Here is a 26,478-nt window from a genome sequence, read left to right as displayed (position 1 = left end):
TAAGAGTAAACGCCCACATTTCTAAGAATTTTCTTAGAATTTTGTCACTAGGAGCTACTTTTTGCATTAAGATTCTTTATGAATACGGGCCCAGGTGTCACAAAACAGTATGTTACTAAAACAAACAACTTACAACAAAAACAACCATAAAACAGTGTGCATTTTTTATTATTCATGCCCCATTTCTTGATGGGAAATATGGGATCATAACTTTGATATTTACTTAAAGAATCCTTGGAAACATAACAAACGGTTCCAAGTAAAATATACTTATGAGTTTTAACTTTCATTTCTACCTAGGCAGTTCCATTTGAATTTACTTATGTATTTAAGTAAAATAAATAAAAATGAAACCTCAAGTAGCTTATTGAATTAAACATGATATTTTGAAGTAAAAAAATAATATTTGTTTGTAAAATTGTATCTTTATTTACAAGTTCATTTGTTGAGTTTAAGATGTTTTATTCCCCATTTTATTTCCTCGATAGATAACAATTCATCACATTCCTCTGGAGGTGCTTGCTTTCTTGACATCTACAAATGAATTAAAAATAACAGACGACTCAGTACATATGTCCATCTTGTGAAGATAAGCATAATTTACGGACACAAACTTGGATATAGTATTGTAATCTTCTGTTATGGAACTTATTATTTTTAGTTTCGTTAACAAACTTCTTTCCATACTTCTTTTTTCAATGCCCAAAAAATATTTGCTGTTTTTATCTGCTTCTTCCAACCATTTTAGTCTTGATCGTATGAATGCCCCTTTAGATTTTTCCTTATAAATTTCATCCAATTCTGTTTGAAAGGAGTCTAACTGCAAAGATTGTTCATTATCTGTTGCATTTAGAATGGTGTCTGAGATACCTTTGATTAACAATTATATTCTTGCTCTTTTTCTTTTAGTTAAGTCCTTGCTGAAACTAATGGCATATTTTCTGATTTCATATTTGAGCAATTCCCATTGTTTCCCGAATTCATCTACAGAGACTGCTAGTTGCCATGTTGTTTTATACGTTTTTTTTTTTTTTTATATAGATTCTGTAAAAGTTTTTGTTATTTAACAAAGCATTGTTAAATTTCCAATAACTTAATTTGTTTATTTTATTTTGCTCTGACCAATTTAATTTGAGAAAAATTGTTCTATGATCTGTCATTATAATAGGACAAATTTTAACTTCTGTGACTTGTTTCTCCATGTCATTAGAGATCAGCCAAAAGTCGATTCGAGAGCAGCGTGACAGATCATTGTTGTTCCATGTATATTGCCTCTCTGTTGGATTGCGGTGTCTCCATATGTCTACTAAGTTTAATCTTGTATAAAATTTGGTAAGACTGTTTTCTCTATCTCTAGCTCTAGAAGGGTGTCTATCCAGGTTCTGAGATCATACCACATTAAAGTCCCCTCCCAAAATAACCTTGGCTGAAGGGTATTTGTAGGTGAGGGAATTAATAATATTTTCAACCTGTTATATCCATAAATGTTCCCTAGTAAAACAAAATTCGTATGTATTTCCAAGACCACAAATAAATAGTGTCCTTTATCATCAATTATTTTATCCAAAACCTTTCCATTGAATTTGTCCTTTAGAATAGTAACTCCTGCAGACCTATTAGACCCATGAGAAAACCAACTTTCCAACTTCTAATTGATTTCACTTGTCTCTGTTGAATCCAATGGGGTCGCTGTGTCTTGATTTTAACCACTGAATTTGTTAAGTGCAATAAAATGGACCAAAATTTGCCTGTCGAATATTATACATCCGACTGAATATTTTGGAAGTTAATTCTGGAACATGAATATGATTTTTTAATTATGAAAAGGTGTGTGAAATATTTTGAATTTAAATATTCACAGCTTAAACAAACAACTATGTTAAATTTCAGGAATTAAAAATGCAAGCCCTGGAAATACAAGGCATTAAAATCTGAGTACTGTTAATGCAATGCATTATTTTTTCAATTTGTGCTATTCAGCATCTATTTTTGTTTCAAAGACATATGTCATTATTTTGCTTCCATAAAACTATTCAATTAATAAATCAATCACTTATAAATGTATGTACAAACAAAATGACAGCTGCCACTGACAGGAGACATATTTCAATATGATTTAGATCAGCGATATTCAAATCTGGCCCAAGAGATCCACTTTCCTGCAAAGTTTAGCTCTAACCCTAATCAAACACACCTGAGCATGCTAATCAATGTCCTCGGGATCATTAGAAAATCACAGGTGGGAGAGTTTGATAAGGGTTGTAGCTAAACTCTGCAGCAGATTGGACCCTCCAGGGTAAGATTTGAGGAACCCTGGTAGATTGAAGTGATTTCAATGCTACAAGTCCAGTACCGTGACGCGCCAGTAGGCGGAGCTAAAAGGCAGTGGGTCACCCGGACGTGTCTTGATCTGTCTTCAACAGAAGCCTATTAAAGCACTTTTGATGCGATTTCTATATTTAAGTTTCGGGTAATGAAACCGTCTGAAATGCATTTCTCAGCAATGATTCTTCTTGATTTTAATTTTCAAGAGTTGGATTATAAATTGCATTTAATAAAGTATGACAAATTCGTGGAAAGTTGACTAGAAATTGGCCTATAAGTACAATTTTTTTTTTTCATTGATCATTTGATGCTTTATAAAGCTCCAAATGGTTTTCTGCATGTTGGATTATTTGTTGTTTGAATCACCTTTTCAATAATTTATTGAAAAGTCTGACATTTCTCTCGTGCTCTGCTTTATAAACACTAGAAGTGAAACATTATTGTCTGGCTCTATGTCACTGTGCTATAACTACGACCACGCTGATTTACACCTGTACATAAACTCAATGAGACCCGAGACTAAATTAAATATCTAGTTCACGAAATCAAATCAGAAGGAGCACGTTGAAATATTCAACGAGCAAAGCAAATGAAATTTTATTTTATTTTTATATTTGTTTATTAGGAACAATATATTTCTGACTCTGCACTGACTAGGGCTGGTTTTCCCAGATGTGGGCCGGAACTAGGCCAACACTATGTTGCTTTCTGGGTGAGTTATGCCTTCTAACGTGTGACGTTAACAGGTGCAGTCCATCGCAGTGGTGCTGAATATTGGTTGATATCAGTGACTCGAGAATCTGTTATTCATTCTGTACAGGCGCTGCTTCGGTGCGTTATGTGTGAAAGCGGTGTTCTTTATCAAGTACATTTTTAATTTAAATAAAGCCACATAACTCTTTCACGTTAGAGCAACAAACTTGTTTTTAAGTTTTTCTTTCGGTTTGCAAATATACATCACGTCAGGGAAGAAAACTGAGAAAGAAAAATATATTCCCAGAGCACCTATCAGTTACAAATTACAAATTGCAAACTAAATCCAACCCTGGATATTTAATGTAATTTCGAAATGAGTGCGAGAACCTGCAACCTCATGCCCAAATGCATCATGCGAATCACTAACAGGCAATATGTCTTCCTTTAAATGGTCATTTATATTATCATAATATCTTTTCCCACAGTGTCTTAATGTACTCTACAACCAGGGGTGCGTTTCCCGTACAACGACATAGCTCGCAGATTAACCACCATAGTGCATCTTTATGAAAACGAACGACCTAGTCACGACTGTTTCCAGAAACCATGGTACCTCTGTCGCAGATCCATAGTTCAAACTACGTTGGTTTGAGCCGTCGTTATTCTTCTTCGATCTAATGGCTGACTGGAGACATGAGCACATACTGCCACCTACAATGCACAGACACTATTTCAACTGAACAGAGATGACATAACTGAATTCAATGATGAACTGCCTTTAACTATCATTTTGCATTATTGAAACACTGTTTTCCAAATGAGTGTTGTTCAGTGCTTTGACGCAATGTATTTTGTTTAAAGCACTATATAAAATAAGGGTGATTGATTGATACAGTAATTTGGTTTTATTTTCTCTTTTCTTCGATTCGAATTACGATTTTGAAATGACGTTACGTAGGAGTCGAGTAATAACGAATCATTTGCTTGTTCTGCAATACATTATACACACACAGAGTTAAAAATGTGCTCTTTTCTGATCCCAATGTCTATAATTTCACAATTTCAGATAAATACTATTTCTTATGTAATATTGATAGGCTACTTAACCACAATTGAAAAATATGGGTTTTGAAAAACTGTGATGTACTGCTTTTTTTGCTCAATCTTTCCTATTCATGTATTCTTGCCATTCTGACGTGTTAATGAAAATGACACGAAAACCCCAATTTTGAAAGCTTGAAATTGCAGTTATTTTCGAGAAGGTGGTGGAAAATAGTAGTCCAGCTATTTTCAAAGCTGAAAAATAGCATTACAAATGCTGACAAAAATAAAAGCTGGGCAGAAATCAATCAAAATAAACGATGCTTGCTATGGATATGGACAAAGCCAAGACAAAGTCAGGAATAAGTGGAGGGACTTTGCAAGTGTGACAAAACAGAGGGCCGTGGCACGTAAGAGGGAAGCAAACAAGACTGATGGGGTTTCAGTTCAGCTCCTCCTGTCCCTACAGAGGAAGAGCCAAATTTGGCCATCCTGGGGCCTGTTGCAGTGGAAGGATCCTTGGAGATATGGATACATGTGCATCAACCAGGCTTTTGCCTTCAAAGTTCAGGCCTCCAACATCAGGCCCTCTCCAGTCTGGCCCTGCAACATCAGGATTCACGTCTTCAGAGGGCAATAAGAAGAAAAAATGCTTTAAATTCAGTTGTTAGCTACACTGCATTATTATGCTGTTGGCAATTTATGGAGGTGGTGGGTGATGGCCTAATGGGTGTGTGATGGAAGCATACATAAATCTTTTGTGTGGGCCACTTCTGCAGTTTGCAGGTGGCTGAAGAGGGTGCATGGCTTTGGTGATAGCTGGCTGCTGGAGACATGTCCTCTTCGCCCATACGTCCTGTCACCTGTGTAGCATCCAGCCACCACTAGAATTTAAACCATTTGTTAAATCTGACATAATTTCTGTTAAATATTTGGTTTATTTGCCGATATGTATTAAATGTACACTTAAAAACATTTAAAAAAAAACTTTTGCAAACAGTGTATACCGTCTCTCTCTCTCTCTCTCTCTCTCTATCTCTCTCTCTCTATGTATTCACACACAAACACATTTGTAGAGAGTATTCTATATTCTAATTCTGTAAAAACAACAAAATCACTCACTTATTTATACATAATTTGTTACTTTATTTAAGTACATTCATTTCAAATTAAAAATTAATTTACTATAAAAATACTGTCATTTGAGTGTTAACATTTTATATAAGTGAAAACCTCTAACACACTGTTTTATACCAATATTGTTATATGAGACATATGTATTTTGGACTGTTTTTAAATTAAAATTAAACAAAGATAACTCACTTGACAAGCTCACCGTTTCTTCGCACAAACGAAACAATGTCTGCGTACTAATCGGCAAGATTAATGCTTTCAGAGGGCACTTCGAAGGGAGAATAATCGCGAGGGCCACGCTGCTATAAAGTTTCAAAATGAATTCGTAATAATAATAAAAAGGCGATTTATGTGATAAACTTAAATTGCAACTTTAATTCTTTTAAATCACTCAAAGTGGATGGTGCAATCTTCTAAAGGAATAGGGCACAGGGTCGATAACTCTGAATAGAACACAGACCAGGTGCGGCGCAATCAGTGACGTCGACACAGCAAACTAACGACGACCTATGCCTCTAACCACAGGTGGAGAGCTGTCGTTCCAACGACACAAGTTTGCGATGCAGTTTGCGAATGTTCGTTTGAACAATGGTTTCGGGAAACACCGAATCGTTGAACTACGTTGGTAACGACGGAACTTGCGACCATAGTTGGCTAACGATGATTTTGGGAAACGCACCCCAGGTTGATGATGCACACAAAATAAATGGTTCCACGGTCGCCGCGGTTTTTTATTTTTGCAAAACAATTTGCTCTGTTAACTCCCCACCACCACAATCATTCCTTGAAAATAACCTCCTAAGACTTCACTGCCTATCATTTTGCAAGCTGATAGAGGCAATGTTTGGCTAGTAGGCTATAATAAGAAAGCGAACAATCATAAGTCTAACGACAATTTAATGATTTGCATGATAACACTCCTGGGTGCATTAAAACTTAAGAATTAAATTTAAAGACTGAGATGTAATGAACTGTTAACTGTAAACGGTGATAAGGTTTAGCTAGAGTGCCGGACCAACCTTACAAAAGTATGACTTACAGACGGTATATTTAACTAAGAACATTTCAGGAAACATGTATAAACGATAATTCAGTAATTCTGTAATGGTTATTCCTTATATGGGAAATACAGAATCTGTAGTTGTCTATGCCTATATTAACATTTCAATTTGAAAGAACATTGAAAACTCTCTATCAGTCTATGAATGAAACAGGTGTCATTTATTTGCTATTGGTCGGATCACTGTGCAATATAACGCCCACGGTGATAAAATCTATAACAAAAACTTCAGTCCCGGTCTAAAACTGGTTAAAGTTTTAATTTGTAATGATCCACTACATAACACTGACAACATACATGTATGACATTACACAGCTAAACAGTGCATTTAAATCCTTTGAAAGAACCGGCAGCAGAAAGGAAAATATGCTGCTGTTTGTAAAGCCTGTTGCAAGCAGAGTTTTTGAGGAAGCACGTATCACTGTGCATGGAGTGGCCACAGTGAAACATTTCACTTCATAAACCCCAATAAAATATGGATACTTTTGTTGGATTTTTGCTCAGTCGAATGATGGACCCTGGTTGCACATAATTAGTTTGGGTTCACAGTATGCATTCACATAGTTTAATCAGAAATATTTTAAATATTGTGTGCTCTGTTTAAGTTATATTTGACATTGGGAACCACTCAGTCGAACCACTCTCCCTGAATCACCCTTTGAGTCTGATGAATCTTGTCATACTGGAATATGTGCATGGATACGTCTTCCATCATGGTTGTGGGAGGAATAAAAAGCTACATACTGTATCAGTTAGGGTTTAGAGAATGTTTGTTAAACACATGCCAGAAACATTAAATATCTGCAAAAATAGTTAAATCCTAAAATCTTAAGTATTTGCTTTAAATTCAAATGGTTACTTATTTTGGCCACACAATGTATTTGAACAATTGTAATGTGATCATACAATTTAACATTTTGATGAGCATGCTGAATTTTACTTCAGATTTTGCACAATGTAATTATGTTCTCATCTCAAACAGGAATGTATGCAAGTGGAGCATTAACTGTATTTTTATTATTATTATTATTATTATTATATATATTTTTTCAATAGAGCAGCTTTTTTCAGTCAGATAAAAGTACTAAAACCAAATTCTTAAAGCGGTCCTCAGAAAAACATTTATAGTGCAGAATATTATTTTCTGTATGCATTTGTTTTAATTACTAAAGTTACTTAGTTTCTTTGTTTTTCTTTGGCACTGAATAATCAGCATGAAAATATAGTGATCCTAAAGTTACTGATCCTAAAGTCAGATAAATGTGTGTGCTCTGAAGCAGGGTCTTCGTTTTTGTTATGGACTGTCAGTCTGTGTATTACGGGTATAGCTGGGGCACAGTATTTCAACCCATTACAAAAAGCTCAGAAGCATCTGTAAACCTATGATCACAATAGTACATCTATAATGTGCAACAGAAATTGATTTTTTTCTGTCATTTTCTGTTTCTCACCTTCTCACCTCAAGACTTCATACAGTAAAATAAAAAAAGAGCAGAATAAAATCTTTATTTATTAAAAGACCATATCGAGCGTAGCGTTAGTTCAGTCAGGCCACGGAGGCCTGCGACCAGTTGATGTGGTCAGCTGTCAAATAGCTCCTATGAGACACGGGATACACAGTACAGGTGCTGGTCATATAATTAGAATTTTATCATAAAGTTGATTTATTTCACTAATTCCATTCAAAAACTGAAATTTGTATATTATATTTATAGCGGCAGCCAGTAACCGTTATGTTTAAATGAAACTAAATGAAATGAAAACAGTCAACAGAAAGTGAGCGTCCCAGCTACTCACCCCCTTCCAACCATGCTAACCACACACAAACTAACATGCACCTGTTTCAAGTGACGTCACAAACTGAAAATGAATTTCGAAATAAGACATCAATACAAACCTGGCACCTAACACTCCAGTCCCTGATTATTACACCCTAAAACTGCAATAATCATAACAATACAACAAAATCATGCAAGTTATGTCACTGATTATTTCCTGCCTACATATAAATCGCTAAATCTTATTTTCACAAATAAACAATTTATACATAATATGTATGCGTGTAAATGTCCAGTTCTTCAATGTGTGAACATTGTCCGTAATCAACTGAAGTAAACACGTCAATCAAACAGTCTTAAGTAAAAGTCTTCAGTAAGTCATTAGAGAGCCCTCATATTCAGTCAGTCAGTCATTAGTCAATCAATTAGTCACTTGGTTATAGAATAGTTAAAAGTCCTCCGTTTCCAGAAGAAGGCAGACTTAATTAGTGGGTCTGGTAAGCAGGAACTCTTGGTCTTGATTCTTATTTGACGTCTCAATCCCCTTTTATCCTGTGTGATCTAAATAATATTACCCATTATCCATGAGCTTCTTGGAGCAGTATCATCCACTACAAGCACAATATCTCCCACTTGAAATTTGCGTTTCTTCACCAGCCACTTCTGGTGTCCTTGTAGTTGAGTAGTATTATCATATCCTTAGTCTCCAATCTTGATGATTTATGACCCTGATTTATGGCCTGATTTATGTACGTACAGTCAGCATTGACTGACAGGTAGTCATATGTCAAAAGTGTACATGGTCAGTTTGGATTGATTTATGACTATATGGCCTGTCTGCCAAAGCAAATGACAGAGGTGTGTGTAAATGAAAAGATCAAACATGTCTCAGATTTGACTTGTGTTGTGTTTATTACTGGATATATGATGGTTGTATCTGTAACCAGAGCTGTGGGGGTTTCTGTGGAGTTCCTTCCTGGCCTGTTACTCACTTCCAATCATGAGGTGTTTGGTTTCTTCCTGGAAAAAAAATGGCTGAGTAAAAGTGAGTGTATTGACGCCTTGACAGGATCAATGTTTGTTTGATCTATATGGTATATGTTGAAACCTAGACAACAACAGTGTGGCTATGACTGGTCTACATCCACCTTTGAAAAGGAGGAGGATGTCTGGAGTTTTTCCAGGTGAGAATTTTATTTTTATTTTAGGAAATGCAACAGGAAAATAGGAAGTACCGACTGAACATCTTAGAAACATCAATGTTGTCTTTAATGTAGGCAATATTATGTCCCTGCACAACCGGAGGCTGCAGATTCAGGACCGCAGATCTGGGCCGCAGTTCTAGGACCCTAGTTTTTCCTGACAGCGCCACCTACCGTACTGGCCAATATAGCAATGGCTGCAGTTTCAGGAACGCAGTTCTAGTATCCTGTTGGTTTAGTTTGCAGTCACGTTACTTTGTATATAGCATCAATATATTAATCTCAGTAGCATGTTTTTAAATGTGATTTTTGATTCAAAATGCAGCAGAGTTAAATTACTAAGTGTGTTTTGAGTCACAATTTTAAATTTAAACATGAATTTACACAAAATATAAATGAAATATCAATTTTGTAAAATTGATGTATATCAATGTTAAAACAATTGTAAAAAATGAAGAACCTTAAAAGTCTTGAATTGTCTCCTGAATTATACAGTATATTGATTCACTTCCTTAAGGTGAATTAGCTCATTATCCGGTAAGTTAAAGTTGGAATCAGCGTATGGAGTCACTAATATTAATATTTTAGAAGTTGTTTAGAGGCAAGACAAAACACAAGAATGATTCAAGAATGTTTATTTATATACATATATACATACATGCATACACACACACACACACACACAGATATATATATATATATATATATATATATATATATATATATATATATATATATATATATATATATATATATATATATATATATATATCAAGGATATTTGATCAAGAAGGAGAGTGATGGGGTGCTGCACCAGATGACCTGGCCTCCACAGTCACCGGACCTGAACCCAATCCAGATGGTTTAGGGGTGAGCTGGACCGCAGACAGAAGGCAAAAGGGCCAACAAGTGCTACGCATCTCTCGGGGAACTCCTTCAAGACTGTTGGAAGACCATTTCAGTTGACTACCTCTTGAAGCTCGTCAAGAGAATGCCAAAAGTGTGCAAAGCAGTAATCAAAGCAAAAGGTGGCTACTTTGAAGAACCTACAATATGACATATTTTCAGTTTTCACTTTTTTGTTATGTATATAATTCCACATATAATTCCACATGTGTTAATTCATAGTTTTGATGCCTTCAGTGTGAATCTACAATTTTCATAGTCACGAAAATAAAGAAAACTCTTTGAATGAGAAGGTGTGTCCAAACTCTTGGTCTGTACTGTATATACATGTCATTTTTGTGACAACATCACAACAGCACCAAAGTGAACCCCTTTTCCATCAGTTGCTGCATGGATAGAATGGCTGTAGGCTTCAACTCTAGAGAAAGAGAGAACGAGAGACAGAGAGAGATAAATAAGAAACATTTGTTTAACATATTCAACTGGAATATATATATATATATATATATATATATATATATATATATATATATATATATATATATATATATATATATATATATATATATATATATATATATATATATATAGTGACGAGCACTCAAAGAGGAATCCGCGTCGCCCTGGAAACCAAAGAAAAACACCTGCACGTCCTCGTCACCGGCTGATCGGTCACAGCTGCTCCCCATCAGCCAGCACATTTAAAAGGAGCACATGTTACACTCAGAAGAGGTTTTCGAACCGAATGCAACGCTGGTCTAACCCCTCTCTTCTATCTTCACAGAAAGCAGCGAGTGAACGACAACCCACACACTTTGGAGCACGTCAGGACACCCACTTTCCCCTTGATTGTCACAGAAGAGCACGGAGAGCACACTGGAAGCACCAACCAGCTGAAGGCGGATCAGGACACTTCACCAGGCACCCTTCACTTTTCAATAAATCCACCCTCCGGGGCATTTAATTCACGCACCTCTTGTCAAGTGTTTCTTCACCCCGTGACTATATATATGAAAAGTGAAAGTCCTTGCAGCATGTGGTGCATCTCCTCAATTCGGGCAGGGATCTCCCTTTTTGGATTGTTATATGTATCTTGGAAAAGAGTGTACTTGTTAGAATATTTTGAGATCATGAAAATATCCCTAGTGCCTTTTTTAATCATCTGTCCTACAATGAGCCTAATCAAATCCATAAAATCACTTCATATTGGCCATGCAGAACATGACAGAAACTAACACATGATATCAATGTATAACTGTATGTGGAGTAGACCTGCAGATTAGGCCAAATTGTAACAAACTATTAAAATTGCCAAATGCCTCATGTATCATTGCAAAACAATGCCAAAACAACAGACTAATACATACTGCAACTAGGCAGTCAGTGCAGTTTAATTATGAAATATATTTTATACATAAATATGGTAAAACAACGACTATTGAGCCAGTATTCACACTAATACATTAAGCTGCAGGTAAATCTTACACATCAACCATGCTCTTGTCATCTGATAAGTTTAATTAATGTGCAGGCTAGATTCACTTATAATACTTCATCATTAAAACACAATTAGGATTTATGAAATCGTAGCCACGAATTAACGTCGTAGTAATTAATAAAACTAGCTCACAAATTCTTAATTTGGTGGGAATTAATTATTAATTAATAGGTAGCAGTTCTCACTATGTAAACTTTGCACCGTTTAAACTTTATAAAATAAAATCAAATTAAATATCGATACTCACCGTCTGGTTGCTGTCCACGTCGTCCATCTTTAATTAGTGTTGATTCAGTACAGTAGGTGGCGCTGTCACAAAAATACTAGGGTCCTAAACCTGCGGTCACAGAATTGCGGTCCTGTAACTGCAGCCTCCGGTTGTGCAGGAATACCCTTCTCAATGTAGGACACTAGGTTTTATGACTTCTATGACAAGTCAGAGAGAGAGAGAGAGAATTATTTAAATCAGCAACTAACCAAGCCAAGGAGATAAATAATTTAATGTTATCTGAAATTAATAAAATCAAACAGGCATTCATTAATGTTAAGAAAATACTATCCATAATGCGTGATGTGTAAAAGGAGTTGAAATCTCACGTTAACTTTAAAACGCACACACACACACACACACACACACATTGGGTTTCCATGTTCTATGGGACATCCCATAGACATAATGGTTTTTTATACTGTACAAATTGTATTTTGCATCACCATACACCAACCTTACATATAAACCTATCCCTTACAGAAAATTTCGTTCATTTAAAGATTTTCAAAAACACTTCATTCTGTATGATTTATAAACATGTTTCCTCACAGGGACAAAAACAATCCCCAAGGATTTTGGATATTGCCATCATTGTTCCCCATAACATGGGGTATACACACACACACACACACACACAGTAAAACTGAGTAAACTACATTTTAATTATGAGCAAAACCGTATTTGTTGTTTTTACTTTGTGTTATATAAGAATTTTTATCATTTAATAATCGAAGTTGTAGATAGTATGTGTACTGTAAATGAACAAATATACATTTTACTTAAACTCAGTAAAATAATTACACCTACCATTTTAAACATGTTTAAAAGATTACACATTGTGTGTTACTAGAGCAAGGCACACTGTCTATTGTCTTAATTATTTTTTAAATAACCTGATGACCAGCATTGTTTCTTTAGATCATTTATGCACACAAGTGCTTTTTTCACATGAGAAGAAAACTCTTTGGATGTGTTTGGCAAACATCATTTCTACATCTTAAATGCATGACTGAACTTTTCTCATTCGACAGAAATACTATTTTCTAATTATTTACCCGGCCTATAACACGTGGTGTAAATGTTCATACCTAGAACGGAAAACATACACTTTGACTATTTGACTATTTTGTAGGCATCATGTAATGTTAAATGGTTTACTAAAAAAATAAAATTAGGCACCAGCAGCTGTGATTTTCAAAATGAAAGAAATGTACAAGCTAAGGATGTTTCAACTATCATCATTTCCGTTTGACCCTGATAAACCGGTAATGAATTTTCTATGCAAGTGACACGACAGTTCTCATACTATTTGTGTAAATAGCTGTGCTAAAACATTTATGACTATTTTTGCATGCTAACAGATTATGCCAAGGGTGTTTCACATAATCTTTTGCGTATTCAAGCGACCAAATTACTAAGAAAGAGAGTATAGCAAGAAAACAAATGTTTACAGTGCATATAGAATTCAGAATACAATTGTAAAAAAAAATGTTGATTTGTAAATTATATTTTTATTAATCCACCAGATTAAGTAATCTTGTTCAGATAGCAGATGAAACCATTCACATTTTGTTTGTTTGGCCGGTTTTGTTTTAACACTCCTGTAAGTTTATACTAATTCCTGCTTGGGAAAGAGAGCAGGGTGAGCACATCCTACTCATTTAAGAAAAAATATTAAACATTTGACCGATCTTTTTAAATATTTTGACAAAACACAACACAACATCATTAAAGAATGTTATCAGTTCCTATGGCCATCTTCTTTGAATCAAATAAAAAACATCTCTGGTGTACATAAGCATCTACAATGTGTGTATGTGCTAAACATCTGTTTCTCCACTTCTGCCAGATTTGTTAGATGGACTATACTGTTGTAATACAGACACATTTGAGAACTAGGATGTTCTCACTTTTGTAATGGTTATAGAAAAATTCAAACAACTTTTGCATGTGGATTATCTGTGAGCAAAACTGAAAAAAAATAAAATAAAAAAATCACTGAATTATGAAATGCTAAAGTGTGTCATTTGGCAAAACAGGATTTTAGCTCTAATGAGCACATAAGACAAAAATTGTCAATGTGTGACGTAAATCTATATAATTTTATTTTATTAATTAATTAATTTATTTATTTTTGCCAGAGATAGTTGACTGATCTGTTTACATGTTGTTTTGCCGTTTTCTGATGAAGAGTTTTCTCTGACTGTGGTCAAACATACAGTGCCCGTTCATAGGAATTTTTACAGCATAACTACAGCATAAAAATATTGGCCCTACATCTAGAGCTCTTGTTCATATAGCTGATGACGATGTGCACTTTTTTTTTTTTTTTTTTCGTACTCGTTTGTTTCAACATTTCCGATTGACATTAAAGAGTAGGCCTATGTGTACTCCCCCTTGGTCATAAGCATTAGCATCTACCATGTGCTAAGATTTTTCTGTTTTGTCCATTTTTGGTGGTTTTGCTAGAGGGACTATGTCACCTTGTTGTAATGTGATTATGTTTACAATCCATAAGATTGCACTAAACACCTTTGAACAGCTTATAGACATACTCTTTTATACAGGAAATATGTTTGAACAACAGAAATATGTATCAGAATAACAAATACCTAATAGTGAAATCCTCTCTTCTAAACTATTGTGAAAACTTTTAATGTTGATCTGGCCCACCAGCTGTGTATCTTTTTCATTGTTTTTTAGATAAAGACTATTCTCAGAGTTTGGTCAAACAGGCAAAAACATGAACACAATAGAGTAAAAGATGATTAAATGATTGTCAAGAGAGTGTTTAAACTGAGAATGTGATGCACTTTAGAGCTTTTTCTGGTCTACCAGTGTCACAAAGACACATAATAGCCACTACCTCAGCTTGAAAATGAGTCCTGCCATTTTCTATTCTGACTGTTAATACAAAACTTAAACTTAATACAAACCCGTCTATTACACTTAAAGTTAGACATTAAAAGTCAAGGATGCCACAGGAACTATTTCCTTTCTCTGTTTCTCTAAACATCACACTGGCAAATAAACCAGAGATGACATGTAGAAAGAACTCATTTTAAAGGGGCTATTTTAGTCAATTTTAAGCCCCTTTTACACTGCCATTCCGGCAAATACAGGGGTAAAGCGTTCCTGTAATTGTTCCCTGGTCGCTAGATTTGGCACTTTCACACTGCCAGTGATGACCCGGTATATGTGCGTGCTTTCACACACTACCCTTGAAGATCCCGTAACGACACGTGACATCAGCGCGTGACGTGTAATGTACGAGTTGACAACGCTTGGCATGTAATACTTTCACTGAAGCAAGCAAACGATCTCTGCGTCAGCGCGGAAAGGGAGAAACTAACTGATCTCTGCTTCATTACAGTTTGCATATATGTTTTCGTTGCGAACGTTGATCTTCCTTCAAAACAGCCGGTAAAAGAGTTGCGCGATAACGCGCGTCATCACTTCGACACAGAATTAGATCTGGCTTTTGTTCACACACCGCTCGTCCCGGGTCGAACCCCACAATGTTACTAGGTCCCCGACCCGGGTTCAATGCGGTAATCAATCCCGGGACGTGGTTGCTTTCACACAGAAGGTGACCCGGCAATGTTCCGGAAATATTGCGGGTCCGACATGCAGTGTGAAAGGGGCTTTAGATGGTCTGCACCAACACATGTTTTAGATGTTTTAGGTATTCATCAGACCAAAAGGTTTGATTCAGGAAACACTGGACTGGAACTGCATGTTGTCATGACTGTCTTTATAATTGATCTACTTTTACTTTAAAAACGTCACAGTGTGAAATTGGGCCCCTGAAATGTTGTAGTATATCTTTATTGTTTTCACAAAATATCTAAACATTTATCTATCTTAAAATATTAGTTATTACGTGTTTACAAAGTTATCATGTCTGACGTTTAAATTTTTAAGAACATCTGATATAGTTTATCGTTTTTTAAATTCTATAATATTCCACCAAACCTTGAGGCCTGAAAAACGGGTTTAGCATCAGTCCACATTTCAGCTGTTAGCCAGAAAATGCAAGTGAGCCGAGATTTCACTATTGAGATAATCTACATGATGTGAAACTAGCTCACAGTTACATTACAGTTTTGGGTTCTAGTCATTGTTGAATAGTGTTTGTTAATAGGCTTAACACGTCATTACTCCATTGTGAAGACATGTACTGTATAAAGCGTTTTTTTACTGTAGTAGTCCAACTCTGAAACCAGACAAAACTAAAATTAGCTTGAGCCTTAGTTGTAGCAGAATAAAAATGTTTTCTTATTATCTTTCCACGATTTTTTGCAAACAGTACTGCTGTAAAGTTGGCGAGCTCTTTGTGTTCTCTGTTTCATTGCGTTTATATACGTCAGTATTCTTTAAATTTGCTACATTAAATTCATTATTTAACACAGTTTTGGGTAATGTGTGTTTGAATATAGAATAAGGCACAAGGATCTTTAAAAATATTTTTTCCTGAAATATCCACGTAACACTCTGAATTGAGACTGCTTCTTTTAAACATAACATTAACACATTAATAATAATAATAGTTATCGGCCGATTTGTACATTATTAAATAAAAAATTATATTAGTGGTCGTCACAATCTTAAGGTGTAAACAAAACTACCTTGCAAACAGTGTGCTTAAGACTTACTAGCAAGATCATTTTAATGCTTTGTTCGCATGGAAAACATACGTTGTTTAAGAAAAATAATCTCACTGAATGTGCTAAAGATTCCAATGTTTTATGACTACTGAAGGTGTCACATCCTTGTTTGTTTCACACCTGTGGGCTCCTACCTACTTTCCAAGTGTGATATTTAAAAAATGTTTAGGGGCATACAGTTAACCACAGAAGACTTTCTGCATGCTCCTGTTACAATGGCTGCCACTGCTCCAAACAGTCCTTAAACATTTAGAAGAATGATGTGTTTAACACTGGCCAGAAGTTCTGCTGAAATGAGAGAGGAGCTGACTTTTGCACCAAGGAAAAATCAAAGGAAGAGTATAAGAAAGGTTCTCATTGAAGATGAAGATATTGTGAAACAAGATTTCACTGTGTCTTATGATCGTGTGGGGAGATTTGTGTTTGACAAAGAGTTGCAGATTGTGAAGCTCTACGTTTTGGAATTTTTACGAAGAATATACATCCGAATGCACCTACCTGATTTACCTGATACCGCCGTAGACTGGGCATACTTCTACAATCATATTTGGAGAAACTTTAATATGGATGAAGCCACAATACATTACCATTACTTGAAACAATTGCCAGTGTCTTAAACAAAAATCCTAATAAACCTCGTAATCTTAATCAAAATATCTTCCAGTGAAAATGACTAATTCTCTTTGGTGACATAAGCTAGGCTTCGCGGGTCAAAACACATCCCTAATTAGGCCCCTTCACCTTCCTCCACATTTAGAGTGCAACACCCCCCATCTCAACAACCAACCAAGCAACATTTGAAATTTAGAAACAAGACCACCCATTTTTATTTTTTGGTTCAAATGTACAGAAGATCCTCCACTACTACTTTGTGACTATGGCTAGTCTTCATCCCCTGTGAGCGGCTGACCTCATAAACTCTGCAGTTTATAGCATGGTATCCTAGATCTGGAAACAATGGTTTTTACAGCACGGTCAATGGAGCTACTGCAACATCTTGTCGATCAAAACACTATCTACATCGACTGACAGAATCAGCTTCAACAATCAAATTTGTCTGAAACTGATGCACTCTCTAATTTTTCAAATAATAAGGCTTTGACCGATCTGAACCATAAACCAGAAATTGAAACTGAAATTGCACAAGGCCTGGATCGTCGTGGATTAATACAGTCAGTCCAGATTCTGGGAAATGGTGACATATTCTAAATTGATTAGGGTACAAAGTCTATCTCTTGAATTAAATTCTGAAAAGGATGTCTGACACTGCGCAAAAGCAGATGGAGTGCAACTGGAGTTCTGGCGCCGCTACGGATGATCAGCTGAAGTGCGACTGCAACCCCAGGGCAAGTGTGTCATGTAACAGACTACATAGACACTATGTTAAAACAGCATTACCGTGAACAAATGATCAAACTGATGCATGCAGTCATAGAGCAGGTGTGCAATCCAAATCATGATTGTACCGGGATACCAAGTGTGTAAAAAATCTTAAAAATGAAATGAATGTTATAAGAAGCCTGAAAATAACACATGGCCTGATTTGACTAGTATGTTTATTACCAGTAAAGAATCAGTTTGTGTAATGACTAGAAAAATTCTGGATGTGAATGTCTGAATGTGACGATGAGGAATGGACATTAATGAGGTCCCTGTCTGTGTACATGTGTAACAGATTTATGTACATTGTTGGTTTAAAAAAATTATGGTTCCATGACGTGTGAAATTGTTCAAAACTTACGTTAACTACATGATAGAACAAAACATGCTGGCTTGTATAGATTTTCTTTTCTGGCTAGACACTTGTAATGCCATTACTAATGTTTGTTAGTAACGCCAATACGAACATTTTCTTCACTACTTCATGAATGTAATATTCAAAAATGTATTGTTGAAATAAAATGTTGAGTACCATTTTAATCTTTTGTGGTTTATGAAACAATGGGTCTGAGCTCATGAAAATGTGTTAATGTTATGTTTAAAGAAGCAGTCTCAATTCAGAGTGTTACGTGGATAATTCAGGAAAAAATATTTTTAAAGATCCTTGTGCCTTATTCTATATTCAAACACACATTACCCAAAACTGTGTTAAATAATGAATTTAATGTAGCAAATTTAAAGAATACTGACGTATATAAACGCAATGAAACAGAGAATACAAAGAGCTCGCCAACTTTACAGCAGTACTGTTTGCAAAAAAATCGTGGAAAGATAATAAGAAAACATTTTCATTCTGCTACAACTAAGGCTCAAGCTAATTTTTAGTTTTGTCTGGTTTCAGAGTTGGACTACTCCAGTAAAAAACGCCTTTATTCAGTACATGTCTTCACAATGGAGTAATGACGTGTTAAGCCTATTAACAAACACTATTCAACAATGACTAGAACCCAAACTGTAATGTAACTGTGAGCTAGTTTCACATCATGTAGATTATCTCAATAGTGAAATCTCTGGCTCACTTGCATTTTCTGGCTAACAGCTGAAATGTGGACTGATGCTAAACCCGTTTTTTCAGGCTCAAGGTTTGGTGGATATTATAGAATTTAAAAAACGATAAACTCATATTCAGATGTTCTTAAAATTTAAACCGTCAGACATGATAAACTTTGGTAAACACGTAATAACTAATATTTTAAGATAGATAAATGTTTAGATATTTGTGAAAAACAATAAGATATACTACAACATTGCAGGGGCCCATGCCGTCGAAGACCATAATTTCACACTGTGTTGTTTTAAAAGTAAAAAGTAGATCAATCAGGGCCGGCCCTGACCAATTTGCTGCCCTAGGCAAGATTTTTACCTGGCGCCCCATGCATCACAGCCCCATTTCACCCTGTCATTGTGTTCATGATTTAGCATATATATATATATATATTACATATATATATTCACAACACACACACATACCACACACACATTACAGCAGAACTGTTTCCAACACTCATAATAAATCATCTTATTAGAATGATTTCTAAAGGATCCATGTGGTAGACTGGATGTCACATGTGACACTGAAGAATGGAGTAATGATGCTGAAAATTCAGCTTTGCATCACAGAAATAAATGATAATTTAAAGTATATAAACTGAAAAACAAATTATATTAAATTGTAATAAATTATCACAATATTACATTTTTTCTATATTTTGATCAAATAACGGCAGGCTTGATGAGCAGAAGAAACTTCTCTTTCAAAAACATCGAAAATAGTAATGTTTCCAAAACTTTTGGCCTGTACTGTATCCCCCAAACTGCACAACTGTAGAGTAAAACATTAATAAAAAAGTGATAATAAAAATGCGTCTTAAAACTGACATGATTGTACAAAAAGACAGTCTGGGGACTCAGAACTCAGAACAACTGCTAACATTAAGTTTTAAGGTAAAAATAACTGCATGAATTATAGTATCTTACTCTATGCAATAATTGTTCTTTCACCTACATCTCTTTACCTCTGTCTTTATCCTCTTCTCTTCTTTTTGGCATGTATCTATCAAGACCTATGCTAATTTATAATGTGTCATGTAAATTCGGCCTTCCGTCACAATCAGGAAACTTTCCACCGTGTCTAGAACTGGCGCGAGCTGCCAGGCCGTTTCTACGAGCTGTGTGTTACAAAAAGCAGTGCTGTCTACATTGGATGCGGCGTCGGGCACGCTACACAACAAATTAGCAACAACTGATCGTGCGCGCGCTCTGTTTCTGACGCACTTCAAGCACTCGATGGGCGGGGAAGATTGAAGAGTCGTACTTTTCTTTTGCTTTATTTGGTAGTATTTCGAATTAATGGTTTTTAAATAGTAGCCTATTATATAAAAAAAAAATATGTAAAAAAAATAAAATCGGTAAAAAAAAAAAAAAAATCACTCACTCATTCTGGCGCCCCTATGGATGAGTGGCGCCTTAGTTAGCATTTGCCTATGCCGCGGCCGGCCCTGGGTCAAGCTGCATAATCATTTCTAAAACTTTGGTACAAGTCAAGCCCTTTCTCTTGTTGCTTGCTGCACCTCTCACCATTAAATGACCAGCACGATGGCATGCAAGTGTTTAAATCCATGTGCTTTGCTTTTGTTTGGTCTATTCGCTTGTTAAGTCTAATGTCATGTAGCAGCGCTTCCGTGTCCAAAGCTCTATCAGTAAAAAAAAAAAAAAAAAATCTATCAGTTACCACGAGAAAACAACAAAAGGTGCTAATATAAACTCACAATGTGATAAAATACTAGCGAAAAAGTTATAATATTAACCTTTAACTCCATACCGAAGTCCCAGATAGCCAGACAATGAAAATATAAATATAAAAGAAATGTATATAAATTATTTGTGTTTGGGATGCTGTGAGCACGGTACTATGGTGTATATCGTAAGTTTGAAAGCGTTTAACTTAAATTATCAATATGAATAAACAGTGCTCATAAATGGCTGCTGAGGTCATATTCTCAAGTGAAGTGAGTTGAGGCCTGGACCCAGAAACAGCGCTTCTTACGTCATCACTTAACAACCAAATACTTTCACCACCATTAAAAGGCAGCTGGTGCATAAATACACTTTTGTTTACTCCATGTAGTTCTGAGAGCTGAGGTGTAGATTGTGATTTTCTGAAATACATCAAGGTAAGTGCGCAAAGGTCTCTCTCACACACACTCTCTCTCTCTTTCTCTCACACACACATACACACACAATATAATATGCTGTTATACTCCATATAACTTCATATACAAGTCAGAAACTAAGCTTTTTTGCACAGGCAAAAAAAAAATGGTCCCACCTAGTGATCAACTGTAAAAAATAACAAATGTTACCTCTTCCCAACAGGGAAAACCACCAAAAATCAAGTATCTCTCACACACACAAACACTATAATTTGCTGTAATACTCCATATGCAAACCAGAAACTAAGCCTTTTTTTTTTTTTTTTTTTGCACAGGCCTACCTAAAGGGTTAATGGTCCCACCTAGTGATCAACTGTAAAAAAAAAACAAATGTTACCTCTTCCCAACAGGAAAAACCACCAACAATCAAGAATCACACACACACACACACACACACACACACAAGAACACTATAATTTGTTATTCATTATAATGGAAGTCAATGGGGCAAAAACAGCCACCAACAACAAATTAGGGAGAAAAAAATTTAATCTAATGCTGCACAAAAACTAAAAAAGCCAATGTTGGTACTAATCTTTGACATGCCCAAGACTGTTGTAAAAAGTAAAAAAAAAAAAATCTAGCCACAATTACTTCTATATTGAAAATAAGTCGTTTTGTGTGTGTCTTTTTCTTCCCCAAATCAGAGACATAATTTATGAACTTGGCAATTAGAGAGCTAAAATCTTAGATTTTTGGTAGTTTTAATCAGGATGGAAGTTGATAAACAGATTTATGCAAAAAAAAAAAAAAAAAAAAAATGAATCTGATACATTTTTATAGCTGTTTAATTGAGTGGATGTTTTCATCCCGAACATACCGAAAGGGAATTGAATTTGAATAATCCACAAGGGTTACTCGTAATTAATTGCATGATTTTCTGCAATTAATCGGATTGTTATGCACAAAACTAATAATGCATTCAAAGGAGTGTATTGTGCACTTTTTCATTTAAAATGACAACTATATGAACAAAAGTGCAATAAAATTTGGTTTGCAAACATTTTAAACAGACAAGGTGCTTTTACAGTAGTTTTCTATTTACATAGTAGCAGTTAAAATATTTATTGTAAATCTTAACTTGTAACAATGTAATTAAATATGAAACAAGCTATTTGTTACAGACAGGACATTAACGTTTTTATAGAAAATGTTGTATAGTTTGTTATAGAAAAACAAGTTATGCTCAGAGTCCAGAGCCTAGATCATAACATTACAACAGACAGCTTTCTATTAGAGACCAGCACGATCGTGTGACCCAACGCAGCAGAGTGCGATGCAGAAGAATACCTGATGTGCAGGTATGTACATGGGCTTGTGACTCGCATTCGTTCATGATCTCATCTGTAAAGGTTTCTAATGAAAACACTGGTCTTAACAGAACAAGAGAAACCTTTTATTCTCACCTTCAGCCGTGAACTCTACATGTGCCCCCTCCCTTCGAACCATCATGTAATCATGTTTTCTTAAAGGGGGGGTGAAATGCTATTTCATGCATACTGAGTTTTTTACACTGTTAAAGAGTTGGATTCCCATGCTAAACATGGACAAAGTTTCAAAAATTAAGTTGTACGTTTGAAGGAGTATTTTTGTTCCAAAAAGACCTCTTCCGGTTTCTCACAAGTTTCGGAAAGTTTTTTTCGAGTATGGCTCTGTGTGACGTTAGATGGAGCGGAATTTCCTTATATGGGTCCTGAGAGCACGCTCTTCTGCCGGCTCCCATATAGCAGAGCAATGAGAGGCTGAGCACAGCCTGATCAGAGCGAGAGCGTCGCGAAAAGTCACAAAAGGAGTGTGTTTTTTGGTTGCCAGGGCAAGACAACCCTGCACAGATTACCAAAAGAGAAACACCATTAAGGGACCAGTGGATGGAGTTTATTTTTACAGAGCATCAACGGAGTTGTGCAAGTGTTTTTGTTTGTTCCCTGCATTTCGGATTGCACATCGTTTATTTCTTAAGGATAATGCAGTCCCAACGGAAAAGGGTCACGATTGTGTGTTGGAACCACATGCGGTGAGTAAAACTGCTTCAAATATCTCTTTGTTGTTAACTTAGCTATCAGCGCGTAAGCACATCAAGTAAACAACATGCAATGTTGTCATCAAACTGCACTTTCCACATGTACAGCTTAAAAAAAAAAAAAAAAAAAAAAAAGATGACATAAAGTGGAACTTAGTCATTTTCCAACCGCTAAGCAAATATATACAGTTTCAGTACATAACACATAGCATACCGCCTTTGCTGATGCTGCTCTTGTTAAATTTCAGCCTCTGGATCTGTGTCACAGCTTCACATGCTCTCAACTCAAAAGCCTACTGGCGCTCGTGATTCTTTAGCTCCGCCCACACGTCACGCCTCTAGGCGCTCGTGTTTTTCCGGGAAAATCGGTACAGACTATTTTTCTCTTATAAATATAATAAAAATAAAGACTTTTTGGAGTTATGAAGCATGCAGTACTACTCTATAGGTACTCAAGATTAACAGGATATTGAGTGAAACGAGCATTTCACCCCCCTTTAAAGCACACATTACATCAAAGAAAGACGATCTTAATTTGCTTTCAGGTTTTATTTAAGCATGTGAAACATTAGATCTATGCAATACGGTCAACAGAAAGTTTGCTACCGCTCCTCACCCTTCCGAACCTAAAAACAATTGGCTTAGGAAATAATAGTGAAAACAAAAGTTATCACCTGGCCATGTGACTGTGAATAACCAATAAGATATAAACAATTAATGCTCTTACAGCTAGGATTCTGATTAAAACAGTGTAACTTGGGGCTCTGAAAACACTGCTTGTGAATAATTTGTTAAAGGCCATATTGCAAGTTAACCACCACTGTCGATTAATGGGTCTTAAATCAATCAAGATATGTATATCATTTTTAAAATGTCTCAAAAATGGTCTTAAAGACCAGTTTTGTAAGTTTTTGGTATTAACGTTTTTTTTTTTTTTTTTTTTTTTTTTTTTTACGCAATTTGGTGATGACATCAGGTTGGGGAGAAGTGGAGGAAAGGTAGCCTCAGTCTAGAATCATGCCGTGTTCCAGGCAACCCCTAACTCTTGTTTTTCCAACCTTAAACCAGTGAAAGTGCACTGGAATGGCAGTCAAACCCATGACTTCCCACTCGTGAACTCATACTAGATCAATGTACTCCAAGTTCCGATGTCACACAGGATGCGAAACAACAACGGCAGCCCCTATGGATAATACTGCCTACGGATGCAGTGTTTATGCAAGTGGTACACGTTGAAAAAACGTTTTAGGACAATGTAACTTTGCAATACAAACTGGGATTAGGAAAGGTGGCAAGAACCAACATGTATGATGGCCCGCAGTCGTATAATTTAGAACCAGCCAGACATGAGAGGGCAAATGAGGAATTGCCAAGAATTGATGGCCGTCAAAGCTAATTAAATACATGGTCCGAGGAGAATGAGAGAGATGGTGAAGTGTCCTGGTGAGTTGCTATCATTTAGCAACGCAACAATGAGCACTGGAGCTAGTCTACGTCAGCATTGCACAATAACGACACCTATGCAAATATACATATATACATATATATATATACATTTATTTATTTTTTACCGTCATTGGATAGCACAAAGTGAAAAATCAAATTTTCATTATATCTAGTGGCAGTGATCATGACGTTAGTTCAGATAGGTAGCAGTAACCTTTGTCATAGTGTCGTAGTACTGGTAAACTTTTGTCATCTAGAAAAAGAAGGCATCATGCTAGCTATATGGGCGTTTCTAAGCGTTTATCTCTTACTCCTGTGAAAACGTTGTTGTAAACGTAGCTGCGTGTCTGTCACAGTGTTTGGCAGGTACTTGTGTGGGCGGTGCCGTCCCATGGAAACTGCATTGGAAAGCTTGTGCTGTAGGGAAGTGAGTGCGTTTTGGTAGCTGTTGGTCGATATCTATCTATCTATCTATCTATATATCTATAATCTGCATTATCTGAATACTCTCGTCTACTAATCATCTCTCTAGTCAGTCTCAATGCCCTCAAGGTGGGCTTTGGTAAATTCTCTCCCCAACGTGATGTAATGGAAAGCATTGTGGGGGAAGGAGAATCGTTGCAAACCACTGTAAGATAGTACCTACTTTTTCGTATTATATTCCATTTTGTGATACCCAACAACATAAAATACAATGGATAACAGGTTAAATGTTTATTACCAACAAGCAAATTGCATAAATTCGTTGAAAAATTAACCCTGCAACACGGCCTTTGATATTGAAAACTTTCATCTGAATTCATAAAATAAGTGTTTAATGAATGGTGTTGTGCACTTTGTTTTCAACCCCACTTGTTGAACTGTAAATTGAAAATATTGTATGTGATTTGTTTTGCATTGAGTTTTCAGTTAAATATATTTCACAATATCAATGTTGATATTTTATGAGTATTTATCTAAATCATTGAGGGAAATGGTTGGAAATATTGAAAAGTGCTAAAATGTTGAGAGATGAAAAATTATCCTTTTCTGCAAAGATAGTAAACAACAAAAGACGGCTCTCTGGATTAAGTCCATATCACAGAAAAAAGTCACTAGTCAGGTTATGGAGAAAAGAAATGGATGAGAGGTGTTATTACTGGACTATCAACTAAAGTTTATATAGATATGATCAAGAAAAGCATTTCAGGAGCAAAAGTGATGGATGCAAGGAGGCTTAAATATACCCAGGATAAAGAGAGAATTACCAGCCTTTCGGTAATGATACATTTAGATTAAGAAAAACTGCCAGAAAGAGTGTTTCTAGGATTTATGAGGTTGTGGTTCACCCTTTCATTCCTCCTTCGCTAAGGTGTTTTAAGTGTAAAAAATAGGGACATGCGGCACCTGTATGTAGAGGGAAATAAAGATGTGCCAAATGCAGGGGTGTGGGGCATGAATAAGGAAAGTGTTAGGAAGGTGTGAATCTTAAATGTTGCAATTGTGGAGGGTAACATAGTGTGGGTATGGTGGATGTCAGGTAAGAAGAAATGCTTTTAAGGTTCAAAAATGTTAAAATTGCAGAAAGACTAACGTATGCAGAGCCAATCAAGAAAGTTAAGATGAATGGAAAAAAAAGGAAGCAGAAGAAATAGTTGCAGACTCGAGAATGAGACATGAGAGTTTAAAATCAGGGAAAGAAAATAGTATTAAAATCACTACAGATCTGCGGCCTCAGTTTGACCCACGTGTGGGTCCAATATTGCATCATCATAATTATGTAAACAAAGCTGTGGAGCACTA

This window comes from Carassius auratus, unplaced genomic scaffold (assembly GCF_003368295.1).
Source record: "Carassius auratus strain Wakin unplaced genomic scaffold, ASM336829v1 scaf_tig00215586, whole genome shotgun sequence".
In the NCBI taxonomy this organism is placed as follows: domain Eukaryota; kingdom Metazoa; phylum Chordata; class Actinopteri; order Cypriniformes; family Cyprinidae; genus Carassius; species Carassius auratus.
This window is presented reverse-complemented; position numbering follows the sequence as displayed.